This window comes from Bombina bombina, chromosome 4, assembly GCF_027579735.1.
Source record: "Bombina bombina isolate aBomBom1 chromosome 4, aBomBom1.pri, whole genome shotgun sequence".
NCBI classification, from domain to species: Eukaryota; Metazoa; Chordata; class Amphibia; order Anura; family Bombinatoridae; genus Bombina; species Bombina bombina.
Genome location: NC_069502.1, coordinates 528,112,272 through 528,127,832, shown reverse-complemented (window position 1 = coordinate 528,127,832; position 15,561 = coordinate 528,112,272). Strand labels below are relative to the sequence as shown.

Below are 15,561 nucleotides of genomic sequence, written 5' to 3'. Positions count from 1 at the left end.
GAAAGCTCCCTTGCCTCCAGTAACCGTGGATATAATAGAATCCAATCCTGGACCGAACATGATCTTTCCTTGAAAAGGCAGGGACAACAGTCTCGCTTTAGAGGTCATGTCCGCAGACAAAGATTTTAGCCACAGAGCCCTGTGCGCTAAAACAGAAAAACCTGACACCTTGGCATTCAGGCAAATAATTTGCATATTGGCATCACAGATGAAAGAATTGGTGACCTTCAGCGCCTTAATGTTCTCCTGTATCTCGTCGATGAATGTCTCCCCCTCGACCATTTCACACAGGGATTCACACCAATATGTTGCAGCTCCAGCGACTGCCGCAACGGCCGTTGCTGGCTGAAAAACAAACCCTGTGTGCTGAAACATCTTTCTCAACATGTTTTCCAGCTTTTTATTCATGGGCTCTAAACGACGAACTATCCTCGAGGGGAATAGTCGTCCACTTTGCAAGCGTAGAAATGGCCCCATCCACCTTAGGGATGGTCCCCCACAGCTTAAGCTGAGAGTCCGGAACAGGTAACAGCTTTTTAAAAGAAAAAAGCGGGAAAGGACGACCCTAATCGCTCCCATTCATTCTTAATATTTGCCATCTTAACAGGAAGCGGAAAAACATAATTTATGTAAGAACTTACCTGATAAATTCATTTCTTTCATATTAGCAAGAGTCCATGAGCTAGTGACGTATGGGATATACATTCCTACCAGGAGGGGCAAAGTTTCCCAAACCTTAAAATGCCTATAAATACACCCCTCACCACACCCACAATTCAGTTTAACAAATAGCCAAGAAGTGGGGTGATGAGAAAAGAGCGAAAGCATAAAAAAAATAAGGAATTGGAATAATTGTGCTTTATACAAAAAAATCATAACCACCACAAAAAAGGGTGGGCCTCATGGACTCTTGCTAATATGAAAGAAATGAATTTATCAGGTAAGTTCTTACATAAATTATGTTTTCTTTCATGTAATTAGCAAGAGTCCATGAGCTAGTGACGTATGGGATAATAAATACCCAAGATGTGGAACTTCCACGCAAGAGTAACTAGAGAGGGAGGGATAAAATAAAGACAGCCAATTCCGCTGAAAAATAAATCCACTACCCAAATCAAAAAAGTTTCAATTTTTAGAATGAAAAAAACTGAAATTATAAGCAGAAGAATCAAACTGAGACAGCTGCCTGAAGTACCATTCTACCAAAACTGCTTCTAAGAAGAGAACATCAAAATGGTAGAACATAGTAAAAATATGCAAAGAAGACCAAGTCATTGCTTTGCAAATCTGATCAACAGAAGCTTCATTCTTTAAAAAGCCCAGGAAGTAGAAACTTACCTAGTAGAATGAGCCATAATCCTCCGAGGCGGGAATCCACCCGACTCCAAATAAGCATGATGAATCAAAAGTTTAAGCAAGATGCCAAATAAATGGCAGAAGCTTTTTGACCTTCCTAAAACCAGAAAAGATAAAAAATAGACTAGAAGTCTATCTGAAATCTGAATAGCTTCAACATAGAAAGTAAGAATCTCACCAAAGAAGTCTTAAGAAAACAATAATTCCTTCCTAATGTTTGTTAGAATTTACAACTTTAGGTAAGAATTGAAATGAGGACAGCAAAAACCACTTTTTCCTGATGAAAAAAATGAGAAAAAAGAGATTCACAAGAAAGAACAGATAATTCAAAAGCTTTTCTAGCTGAAGAGATGTCCAAAAAGAACAATACTTTCCATGAAAGTAATTAATGTCCAGAGCAAGCATATGCTTAAATAGAAGAGCCTGAAAAACCTTCAGAACCCAATTAAGACTCCAAGGAGAAGAAATTGGCTTAATGACAGGTTTGATACGAATCAAAACCTGAAAAAAATTATGACTATCAGGAAGTAACACTGCCTTAACCTGATGAAAAATCAGAATAAGTTATTCACAAAAAAAGAGCAGATAGCTCAAAAATTCTCTTAGCAGAAGAAATAACCAAAAGGAACAATACTTTTCCAAGAAAGTAATTTAATGTTCAGAAAATGCATAGTTTCAAATGGAGGAGCCTGTAAAGCCCTCAGCACCAAATTGAGACTCCAAAGAGGAGAGATTGAATTAATGACAGGCTTGATACGGACCAAAGCCTGAACAAAACAATAAATATCAGGATGATTAGCAATCTTTCTGTGAAAAAAGAACAGAAAGAGTAGAGATTTGTCCTAACAAAGAACTGCAGACAAAACCTTATCCAAACCAACCTGAAAAAAATAATAAAATTCTATGAATTTTAAAAGAATGCCAAGAAAAGTAGGTCTTCCAGACTCAATAATAAATCTTTCTAGAGACAGATTTACGAGCCTGAAACCAAGCGTTCAATCTCCATCCCTTCAAATTTAATGATTTGAGATCCTGATGGAAAAAATGGGCCTTGAGAAATAAGGTCTGGTTTAAACGGAAGTGTCCAAGGTTGGCAACTGGCCATCCGAATGAAATCCGCATACCAAAACCTGAGAGACCAAAACCTGAGAGGCCATGCTGGAGCCACCAGCACAACAAACAAATACTCCATAAGAATTTTGGAAATCATTTTGGAAGAAGAACTAGAGGCGGAAAAAATAGGCAAAAAGATAATTTCCAAAGAAATGTCAATGCATACACTACTTCCGCCTGAGGATCCCCGGACCTGAATAGGCCCCTGGGAAGTTCTTTATTCAGATGAGATGCCAACAGATCTATTTCTAGAAATGCTCACATCTGAAAAATTGAAAAACATATCTGGGTATGAGAGACCATTCTCCCGGATGTAAAGCTTGAATAACAGAGATAATCCGCTTCCCAAATATCTATACCTGGGGAAAAAAACACTTCTGTCACAGCCTAAGGACTGATAGTCCTACCCTGATGATTGACATACACCATAGTTGTGATATTGTCTGAAAAACAATAAACGTCTCTTCCTCAAAAAGAAACTAAGTGAAAAAACTCTGAGAAAACACAGAGTTCTAAAATATCAAATGGTAATCTTGCCTCCTGAGATTTCCAAACCCCGTGTGCTGACAGAGATCCTCAGACAGCCTCCCAACCAAAAAGACTCACATCTGTAGAGATCATGGTCCAGGTTGAGAACTAAATGATAGTGATCTTAACCAACAAATCAAGAGAGATAAATATTAGGATTTGAAGATTTAAAATGCAAAATCCTAGAATCCCTGCACCATAATTCAGCATAAAAGACTGGAAAGGTTCTGTCTATTGAAAATGAGCAAAGGGAATTGAATCCAATGCTGTGGCCATAAGACCTAAAACTTCTATGCATATATAGCAACTGAAGGAAATAATAGAGACTAAAGGTACCGACAGACGGAACCCAATAAAATTGTCCCTTGTCTAATAGAGACAAAGACAGAGACACAAACTATCTGGAAACCTAAAAAAGGTGACCCTTGTGAGAGGAATCAAGAGCTTTTGAAAAAAAGATCCTCTAACTATGTCCTGAAGAACAAAGTGAATCATATGAGATTCCGCATCCTCAGAAAATAATCTGAATACAGAAAAAAATATGCATTTATTGTATCTAATGAAAACAAATAATGCTATCACTGACCAAAAAAAGGCAGAATAGTTTGAATAAAAACTCCAAAACCCAGTTCCTAAAAATGTAACTGGAAGAAATACCCCAGAAGATTCCAGGTCTGAGCAGCGCTTGAACCCCACGGGTGACCAGCCATGCTTCAACAGTACCCAAAATAAATAGGACCGAAACACACTTAAAGAAAGTGTTGGCCTTACTGGAATAAAATCAAAGAAATATGAACCGAATAGAAAAAAATAAATTTCAAAAAAGTCTTAACCTGCCCCTTGCCAGCCAAGCTGGAATACGGCACATACATCGCAATTTAAGGGAGCTGATTTCGAACTGAAAAAAATTTCCAATTAAAAACATGTTACTTGGGAAAGAATTCAGGAATTCATTCCTTAATAAGAACAACCAAATTAGTATAAGCTTAAAGTTTTAGTCTTAGAACTCAATCTTGAAGCCCAGAGTAACAAGAATTGAATCCAATAATAAAACAAATAATTGATTATCTTAGAACAAAAGAAATATGGATTTTTAGAAATCACAAAATTCTTCTAGCTCAAACAGCTAAAGACATATATTAAACCTCATTTTTACGAAAATATTCAATAAAATGAAGACACAAATGAAATTATTAGCATGATAGTCCAGTTAAAGGACCAGACAATACAGTGGACTTGCATAATCAATAAATGCAAAACAACAAGACAAATGCAACAGCACCTAGTCTAGTAAATGTTGTCCCTTTAACAAATGCTAAAATAAATCATAATCTGATATTTGATCTTAAAGAAAACAGAAAAACTGAAGCAATTGCAACATCGAAATAAATCACAGGTCCAAGAAAGGTACCTGAAACTAAATAATTTTCCATAAATAAAATACAACCATCTAAAGGAAAATAAATACTATTTTGCTATAGAAACAATAGCATAATTAGTAGGAGTAGAGATAGCCCCAATAAATTGGAGAACCCTCCAAATTGAATTAAACTGCCGGCAAAGAGTATAGTTTAAAACCTTTGAAGAAGGAATAAAAGAAAATTCTCAGCCTATTCCATTCCCTAGTATAAGGAATTGGAAAAAAAAACTAGTTACCTTAATGTCCAAAATAATCAACACCTTTTCAACAAAGAACAAATGTACTTTAATAAAAAAGTAGATTTGTTAGTGTCAATATCTGATGAAGAAAATTCTTAATGAGAAAAAACATCATCAGAGAAGGATAAATCAGTATGTTGTTGGTCATTTGAAACTTCAATAAAAAAGAAGTTTGAAAAAGACCTAAAAATGTTATTAGAAGGCACAAAGTCAGACAAAGCCTTTAAAATAGAATCAGAAAAATATTTCTTAAAAATCTTCTAAATATTTCTTGTACATAAGATGTAAAAAGAATGGCAATATATAAAGCATAATTACTAATTGATTCTGCATGTAAAAGTTTATCATGATAACCTATTACAAACCATAGCTAAAGATAAACATTCATAACATTTAAAATAAATGAACTTAGCTTTGGTAGGACTGAACTCAGTCAAGCGTTTTTCCAGAAGTAGCATCTGATCCAGGGTCAATCTGAGACATCTTGCAATATGTAATAGAAAAAGCAACATATAAAGCAAAATCTATCAAATTCCTTAAATGACAGTTTCAGGAATGGGAAAAAATGCCAATGAACAAGCTTCTAGCAACCAGAAGCAAATAAACAATGAGACTTAAATAATGTGGAGACAATAATGACGCCCATATTTTTTAGCGCCAAAAAAGACGCCGACATTTTTGGTGCAAAACGTCAAAAAAATGACGCAATCACAAACAACTTCCGGCGACAAGTACGACGCTGGAAATGACAAAGAAAATTTTTGCGCCAAAAAAATCCGCGCCAAAAATGACGCAATAAAATGAAGCATTTTCAGCCCCCGCGAGCCTAATAGCCCACAGGAAAAAAAGTCAATTTTTAAGGTAAGAAAAAAATTAATTATTCATATGCATTATCCCAAATAATGAAACTGACTGTCTGAAATAAGGAATATTGATCATCCTGAATCAAGGCAAATAAATGTTTAAACACATCTATTTAGAACTTTATATAAAAGTGCCCAACCATAGCTTAGAGTGTCACAAAAAAATAAGACTTACTTACCCCAGGACACTCATCTACATGTAGTAGAAAGCCAAACCAGTACTGAAACGAGAATCAGTAGAGGTAATGGTATATATATATATATATAAGAGTATATCGTCGATCTGAAAAGGGAGGTAAGAGATGAATCTCTACGACCGATAACAGAGAACCTATGAAATAGATCCCGTAGAAGGAGACCATTGAATTCAAATAGGCAATACTCTCTTCACATCCCTCTGACATTCACTGCACACTGAGAGGAAAACCGGGCTCCAGCCTGCTGCGAAGCGCATATCAACGTAGAATCTAGCACAAACTTACTTCACCACCTCCACGGGAGACAAAGTTTGTAAAACTGAATTGTGGGTGTGGTGAGGGGTGTATGTATAGGCATTTTAAGGTTTGGGAAACTTTGCCCTTCCTGGTAGGAATGTATATCCCATACGTCACTAGCTCATGGACTTTTGTTAATTACATGAAAGAAAAGACCTTGTAAAGCTTAGGAATCGCAGGTTCCTCAGGTATCTTAGGTTCTGGAATCTTCAGAGTAGCAAGCACCTGCTGTAGGAGAAAGCACAGATTCTCCATCCTAAACCTATAACCAGGTTCCGCCGCCACCGGAAGTTTAGATGACACGGACATAGACCTAGAAGGGGCCTCCTCCGAAGAGTCGGAATGAGCCTCGTTATCGTATAGAGCCTCTGGATCAGCCATCGGCATGGACAAACCCTGTGCTGGGCCGCTATGATAAACCCTACGCTTGCACTTAGCATAATGCGGTAAGGCATGGATTACTTTTGAAACCGCTGATTCCAGTTGGTCCGCAAAGTCTGACGGCCAACGAAACTCTTCCGAAGGAGTAACAGTTGGACCCCTCATGTGCAATCAGAGATGAATGTAGGGAACGCACCTCCCGGGACGAAGAACCCTCAGAAGTGGACGGCCCAGTAGTACTAGACATCCGTTTACATTTAGATGTTGTAACTTTATCAAGGCATGTGGAACATAGTTGAGCAGGCTGATCTACCAGAACCTCCTCACAATAAACAAAGGAATGAGACTTTGTTAAGGAAGGAGAGCCCTCCAATGCGTCAGAGTCCTCCATCGCTTGCACGTTTGGGTCGCTAACTTTATTTCTAAAAAAAAGGCACCTTTATACCACCAATGGCCGGGGCACTCACCACCTCCTAGGACCCGGACTACAGAAACCACTACGTCTCCTGCGCCACAGATCAACAGAAAGGATAGATAGCTACACCCAGTCACATGGAATGCCTGGCAGGACTGCCCCTGCACTAGGGAAAACCGCGCTAAAAAAAACCCCTGAAAGTTCCACACATTGCCAGAGCCTCATCTCGCACATAACGCAGCATTGAAACAATAAAGAATATCATGTATAAGCCCCCCTCCCGTTCAATAATCCACCTTCCAGGAATATTAACCCTTGATTCTGTGTGACCCTGTCTTCTATGTTATCATTATTAATAAAAAATGAAACGATCTTACCAGAATCTACGCCGTGGAACAGGAACACGGCCCTTCAAGTGTGACAGGTTGGTAGCCTCGCTCCTGACATGGACTTGAGTGAAGAAAGCAGGCAGCGAAACTCGTCGACGCTGATTGCTTATGGAGCTGTTAATATGAGTCGGGATGGTTTTGCAGAAAGACTCTCCCTGCATCTCTAACTTTCACCCAGGCTCTCAATGAGGACTACTTAAAACTCCAGTCCCAATGTAAAGAGTACTACCCTCCATAAGAGACTACTCCGAAACTCCGGCACTCCTCTGCCATCCTCCTGTGACGAAAGGCAAAGAATGACTGGGGGATGAGGGAAGTGGGGGAGGTATTTAAGCCTTTGGCTGGGGTGTATTTGCCTCCTCCTGGTGGCCAGGTTCTTAATTCCCAACAGTAATGAATGAAGCCGTGGACTCTCCTCCCCTTTAGATGGAAATTCCCTTGAAAAAACTCAATGTAAATAACATTTAAAACAAGTTGCCAACACAGCTGACAATGTAAATCCTAGAAATCAGCAGGGTTTGCAATAAGTGGGTTGGGATGTCAAAGTTTTATGGTTCGAATCCTAGTAACCTTCCTTCTTCATTTATAATAGATACGAGAGGCTAAATACAAGAATTTAAAAAAAAACATTTGTATCATATTTAACTGCTGCTCTTTCATATACATGCTAAAATATGTCTGAGTGCCATGTAACCTTTACTGATTCAAATATGCCCCTATCGGCAGGACCAATGCACTACTAAGAGCTAGCTCAAGATCGACAGCTACACACATTTATCACTGGCTCATTAGATGTGTTCAGCTAGCTCTCAGCAGTGCACTGCTACTCTGAGGCAGACTTTAACTGTGTGTTTAATACATTTACAGGTCTTAAATACATTGTTATATTCAAGCAATAGTGTAACAGAGCATTTTCTTGCTGTCCTTTGGATATTCATGCGTTATATTGCAAAACATGTTTTAATTGCATTTGAAATGTACTGATAAGCATTGCTAATACTTGTATATACACTTTAATGTTAAATATCTAAAAGGCAGATAGTTACTATTCTGACCCTCTAAAGAACACTTCCACCACCCTAGCCTCCTTTTCTGTCTGTGCACCTTAATATATTAGCTTTGCAAACCCCACACCCACCTACAAGACTTTACCACATATCCTACAGGGCTCAGTTGCTTATTCTGACAGGTTATTTACATTTTTGAAACCTGTAAAGTTTCTGCATGCACACTTATTGAGAGAAAATAAAATATGCTAGCTAATTTGCAAATGAAACTACATACCCTGACTCTAAGCAATTTTCTTTGGCACACTCTATCCTAGAAGTCCAATACCAAAAACTGTTCCCTCTCCTTTCACTGTTGCCACTTTCAAGCGCAACAAATTGCAAGTTCCAAACATGAGCAGTGTATCCTTCATTCTACCATGTACATCACATATTCATTGCAACCCATGAAATCTTCTTAAATTATGTTATACACAGAGAACTCCTAGTTAAAGGGACATTAAACCCCATTTTTTTCTTTCATGATTCAGATAGATAACATTTTAAAAAAACATTCCAATTTACTTTTTTTTTTAATCTAATTTGCTTAATTCTCTTGTTATCCTGAAGAAACAGCACTGCACATGGTTGAGACAATAACATAAGGCATGTGCAGATACCAATCAGCAGCTCCTGGGCCTACCTAGGTAAACTTTTCAACAAAGGATACCATGAGAACAAAACAATTTAGGTTAAATAAATTGGCAAGTTGGGTTTCATTTGCTTTTAAAGTAACATTAAAGTGAAAAACATAGGATTCTGACAGAGCATTATATATATATATATATATATATATATATATACACACATATATACATACACGCACGCACACAGTATATACATATACACACAGTATATATATATATTTTTAGGATCCAAGCACTCACTTTAAGTGTGTATTGCCTGGGTGCACTCTATGGTAGATAGGTAGAAACTTCAAGGAAAGAAGAGGCACTCACAGGTCTTAGTTAACACAAATTGTATTAATAGTTCATCAATTTAATCAACGTTTCGGTCCTCACATGGACCTTTGTCAAGACTGTTTCTCAATATGAGTGTGTTTGCCTCTTCTTTCCTTGAAATATATATATATATATATATATATATATATAAAAACATAATTTATGCTTACCTGATAAATTTATTTCTCTTGTAGTGTAGTCAGTCCACGGGTCATCCATTACTTATGGAATATATCTCTTCCTAACAGGAAGTTGCAAGAGGATCACCCAGCAGAGCTGCTATATAGCTCCTCCCCTCACATGTCATATTCAGTCATTCGACCAAAGCAGACGAGAAAGGAGAAACCATAGGGTGCAGTGGTGACTGGAGTTTAATTAAAATTTAGGTCTGCCTTAAAGACAGGGCGGGCCGTGGACTGACTACACTACAAGAGAAATAAATTTATCAGGTAAGCATAAATTATGTTTTCTCTTGTTAAGTGTAGTCAGTCCACGGGTCATCCATTACTTATGGAATACCAATACCAAAGCTAAAGTACACGGATGAAGGGAGGGACAAGGCAGGAACATTAAACAGAAGGAACCAATGCCTGAAGTACCTTTCTCCCAAAAATAGCCTCCGAAGAAGCAAAAGTGTCAAATTTGTAAAATTTTGAAAAGGTGTGAAGCGAAGACCAAGTCGCAGCCTTGCAAATCTGTTCAACAGAGGCCTCATTTTTAAAGGCCCAGGTGGAAGCCACAGCTCTAGTAGAATGAGCTATAATCCTTTCAGGAGGCTGCTGTCCAGCAGTCTCATAGGCTAAACGTATTATGCTACGAAGCCAGAAAGAGAGAGAGGTAGCCGAAGCCTTTTGACCTCTTCTCTGTCCAGAGTAAACGACAAACAGGGAAGAAGTTTGACGAAAATCTTTAGTTGCCTGCAAATAGAACTTCAGGGCACGGACTACGTCCAAATGATGCAAAAGTCGTTCCTTCTTTGAAGAAGGGTTAGGACACAGTGACGGAACAACAATCTCTTGATTGATATTCCTGTTAGTAACTACCTTAGGTAAGAACCCAGGTTTAGTACGCAGAACTACCTTGTCTGAATGAAAAATCAGATAAGGAGAATCACAATGTAAGGCAGATAACTCAGAGACTCTTCGAGCTGAGGAAATAGCCATCAAAAACAAAACCTTCCAGGATAACAGCTTGATATCAATGGAATGAAGGGGTTCAAATGGAACGCCTTGAAGAACATTAAGAACTAAGTTTAAGCTCCACGGCGGAGCAACAGTCTTAAACACAGGCTTAATCCTAGTTAGAGCCTGACAAAAAGCCTGAACGTCTGGAAATTCAGTCAGACGTTTGTGTAGAAGAATAGACAGAGCAGAAATCGGTCCCTTTAACGAACTAGCAGATAAGCCCTTTTCTAAACCCTCTTGTAGAAAGGACAATATCCTAGGAATCCTAACCTTACTCCATGAGTAACTCTTGGATTCGCACCAATATAAATATTTACGCCATATCTTATGGTAAATTTTTCTGGTAACAGGCTTCCTAGCCTGTATTAAGGTATCAATAACCGACTCCGAGAAGCCACGCTTTGATAGAATCAAGCGTTCAATCTCCATGCAGTCAGCCTCAGAGAAAAAAGATTTGGATGTTTGAAAGGACCCTGAATTAGAAGGTCCTGTCTCAGAGGCAGAGACCACGGTGGACAGGACGACATGTCCACTAGATCTGCATACCAGGTCCTGCGTGGCCACGTAGGCGCTATCAGAATCACCGAAGCTCTCTCCTGTTTGATCTTGGCAATCAAACGAGGAAGCATCGGGAATGGTGGAAACACATAAGCCATGTTGAAGACCCAAGGGGCTGTCAGAGCATCTATCAGCACCGCTCCCGGGTCCCTGGACCTGGATCCGTAACAAGGAAGCTTGGCGTTCTGGTGAGACGCCATGAGATCCAGATCTGGTTTGCCCCAACGATGAATCAGTTGAGCAAAGACCTCCGGATGAAGTTCCCACTCCCCCGGATGAAAAGTCTGGCGACTTAGAAAATCCGCCTCCCAGTTCTCTACGCCTGGGATGTAAATCGCCGACAGGTGGCAAGAGTGAGACTCTGCCCAGCGAATTATCTTTGAGACTTCCAACATCGCTAGGGAACTTCTGGTTCCCCCTTGATGGTTGATGTAAGCCACAGTCGTGATGTTGTCCGACTGAAATCTGATGAACCTCAGAGTTGCTAACTCATTGAATATTGCTCTTAATTCCAGAATATTTATTGGGAGGGGTTTCCCCTCCTGAGTCCATAATCCCTGAGCTTTCAGGGAGTTCCAGACTGCGCCCCAGCCTAGAAGGTCATCCCCTTGGACAGATGTGGCCGAGAGAGCCACCATAGAAGAGAATCTCTGGTCTCTTGATCCAGACTTAGTAGGGGGGACAAATCTGAGTAATCCCCGTTCCACTGACTTAGCATGCACAATTGCAGCGGTCTGAGATGCAGGCGCGCAAATGGTACTATGTCCATTGCCGCTACCATTAAGCCGATTACTTCCATGCACTGAGCTACTGACGGGTGTGGAATGGAATGAAGGACACGGCAAGCATTTAGAAGTTTTGATAACCTGGCCTCTGTCAGGTAAATTTTCATCTCTACAGAATCTATAAGAGTCCCTAGAAAGGGAACTCTTGTAAGTGGTAATAGAGAACTCTTTTCCACGTTCACCTTCCACCCATGCGACCTCAGAAATGCCAGAACTATCTCTGTATGAGACTTGGCAGTTTGAAAACTTGACGCTTGTATCAGAATGTCGTCTAGGTACGGAGTCACCGATATGCCTCGCGGCCTTAGTACCGCCAGAAGTGAGCCCAGAACTTTTGTAAAGATTCTTGGAGCCGTAGCTAATCCGAAGGGAAGAGCTACAAACTGGTAATGCCCGTCTAGGAAAGCAAATCTTAGGTACCGATAATGATCCTTGTGAATCGGTTTGTGAAGGTAGGCATCCTTTAAGTCCACTGTGGTCATGTACTGACCCTCTTGGATCATGGGAAGGATGGTTCGAATAGTTTCCATTTTGAATGATGGAACTCTTAGAAATTTGTTTAGGATCTTTAAGTCCAAGATTGGTCTGAAGGTTCCCTCTTTCTTGGGAACCACAAATAGATTTGAATAGAATCCCTGCCCGTGTTCCGTCCGCGGAACTGGGTGGATCACCCCCATTAGTAAAAGGTCTTGTACACAGCGTAGAAACGCCTCTTTCTTTATTTGGTTTGCTGATAACCTTGAAAGATGAAATCTCCCTCGTGGAGGAGAAGTTTTGAAGTCCAGGAGATATCCCTGAGATATGATCTCCAACGCCCAGGGATCCTGGACATCTCTTGCCCAAGCCTGGGCGAAGAGCGAAAGTCTGCCCCCCACTAGATCCGTTTCCGGATAGGGGGCCCTCTCTTCATGCTGTCTTGGGGGCAGCAGCAGGTTTCTTGGCCTGCTTGCCCTTGTTCCAGGACTGGTTAACTTTCCAGCCCTGCCTGTAACGAGCAACAGCTCCTTCCTGTTTTGGAGCGGAGGAAGTTGATGCTGCTCCAGCCTTGAAGTTACGAAAGGCACGAAAATTAGACTGTTTGGCCTTTGATTTGGCCCTGTCCTGAGGTAGAGCATGGCCCTTACCTCCCGTAATGTCAGCTATAATTTCTTTCAAGCCGGGCCTGAATAAGGTCTGCCCTTTGAAAGGAATATTAAGCAATTTAGATTTAGAAGTCACGTCAGCTGACCAGGATTTAAGCCATAGCGCTCTGCGCGCTTGGATGGCGAATCCGGAGTTCTTAGTCGTAAGTTTAGTTAAATGTACGACGGCATCAGAAACAAATGCGTTAGCTAGCTTAAGTGCTTTAAGCTTGTTCATAATTTCATCCAATGGAGCTGTGCGAATGGCCTCTTCCAGAGACTCAAACCAGAATGCCGCCGCAGCAGTGACAGGCGCAATGCATGCAAGGGGCTGTAAGATAAAACCTTGTTGAACAAACATTTTCTTAAGGTAACCCTCTAATTTCTTATCCATTGGATCCGAAAAAGCACAACTATCCTCCACCGGGATAGTGGTACGCTTAGCTAAAGTAGAAACTGCTCCCTCCACCTTAGGGACCGTCTGCCATAAGTCTCGTGTGGTGGCGTCTATAGGAAACATTTTCCTAAATATGGGAGGAGGGGAAAAGGGCACACCAGGTCTATCCCACTCCTTGCTAATAATCTCTGTAAGCCTTTTAGGTATAGGAAACACGTCAGTACACACCGGTACCGCATAGTATTTATCCAACCTACATAATTTTTCTGGAATTGCAACCGTGTTACAATCATTCAGAGCCGCTAATACCTCCCCTAGCAATATGCGGAGGTTCTCAAGCTTAAATTTAAAATTAGAAATCTCTGAATCCAGTCTCCCTGGATCAGATCCGTCACCCACAGAATGAAGCTCTCCGTCTTCACGTTCTGCTAACTGTGACGCAGTATCTGACATGGCTCTCACCTCATCCGCGCGCTCTGTCCTTAACCCAGAGCTATGGCGCTTGCCTCTTAATTCTGGCAATTTAGATAATACTTCTGTCATAACAGTAGCCATGTCTTGCAAAGTGATTTGTAAGGGCCTCCCTGATGTACTTGGCGCCACAAAATCACGCACCTCCTGAGCGGGAGGCGAAGGTACTGACACGTGAGGGGAGTTAGTCGGCATAACTTCCCCCTCGTTGTCTGGTGATAATTTCTTTACATGTAAAGATTGACTTTTATTTAAAGTAGCATCAATGCAATTAGTACATAAATTTCTATTGGGCTCCACATTGGCCTTTAAACATAGTGAACAAAGAGATTCATCTGTGTCAGACATGTTTAAACAGACTAGCAATGAGACTAGCAAGCTTGGAAATACTTTTCTACATAAATTTACAAGCAATATAAAAAACGCTACTGTGCCTTTAAGAAGCACAAAGAGCTGTCACAGTTGAAATAACAATGAACCAAAATAGTTATAGCAACCAATTTTTCACAGTAAATGTATTAAGTTAGCAAAGGATTGCACCCACCAGCAAATGGATGATTAACCCCTTAATACCCAAAAACGGATTAACAATTTAATAATTAACGTTTTTCTCACAGTCAAAACACACTGTCACAGGTCAGCTGTGACTGATTACCTCCCTCAAAATTAATTTTGAAGACCTCTGAGCTCTCTAGAGACGATCTGGATCATGGAGGATGAAGTAGACAGATTGTGACTGAATTTTTACTGCGCAAAAAAGCGCTAAAATAGGCCCCTCCCACTCATATTACAACAGTGGGGAAGCTCAGAAAACTGTTTCTATGCAGAAAACAAGATGGCCATGTGGTAAAAATCATGCCCCAATAAGTTTTATCACCAAGTACCTCACAAAAAACGATTAACATGCCAGTAAACGTTTTAAACATACATTTGAAAAGTTATGAATTGTTATTAATAAGCCTGCTACCAGTCGCTTTTACTGCAGTTAAGGCTCATACATTATTTCAGTATTAACAGTATTTTCAGAGTCAATTCCATTCCTTAGAAAAATACATTCAGTGTACACACACTCATCAGCCTAATACCAGTCGCTATCACTGCATTTAAGGCTGAACTTACTTTACATTGGTATCAGCAGTATTTCCTCAGTCAATTCCATTCCTCAGTAAAATAATTTACTGCACATACCTCTTTTGCAGGAGGGCCCTGCATGCTATTCCCCTTCTCTGAAGTTACCTCACTCCTCAGATGAGAACAGCCAGTGGATCTTAGTTACGTCTGCTAAGATCATAGAAAACGCAGGCAGATTCTTCTTCTAATGCTGCCTGAGAATAAACAGCACACTCCGGTGCCATTTAAAATAACAAACTTTTGATTGTAGAAATAAACTAAGTTAAAAAAACACCACAGACCTCTCACAGCGACCTATCTTAGTTAGGCTGCAAGAGAATTACTGAATATGACATGTGAGGGGAGGAGCTATATAGCAGCTCTGCTGGGTGATCCTCTTGCAGCTTCCTGTTAGGAAGAGATATATTCCATAAGTAATGGATGACCCGTGGACTGACTACACTTAACAAGAGAAATTATTATTTTTTTATTATAAAAACACTTCCAATTTACTTCAGTTATCAAATTTACTTAGTGTTTGGTATTGAAAGTACATATAGTTTACCAAAGCAAGTCATTGAAGCATTATATGTCAGCAGAGTCTGTAAAAATGTAATACATATAGTACTCAAGACAAACAATCCTGAGACTACCTTGGGTATGCTCTTCAATAAAGCATACAAAGACACCAAATTTGATAATAAAAGTAATAAAATAAAACTAGATTTT

At 39.9% G+C, this 15,561-nt stretch overlaps 1 protein-coding gene across 3 annotated transcripts in view; it reads right to left on the bottom strand.

Moving 5' to 3' along the window:
• SENP6 (SUMO specific peptidase 6) overlaps nt 1–15,561 on the bottom strand; it is a 611,027-nt gene that overhangs the window by 262,936 nt on the left and 332,530 nt on the right. The window lies entirely within an intron of this gene.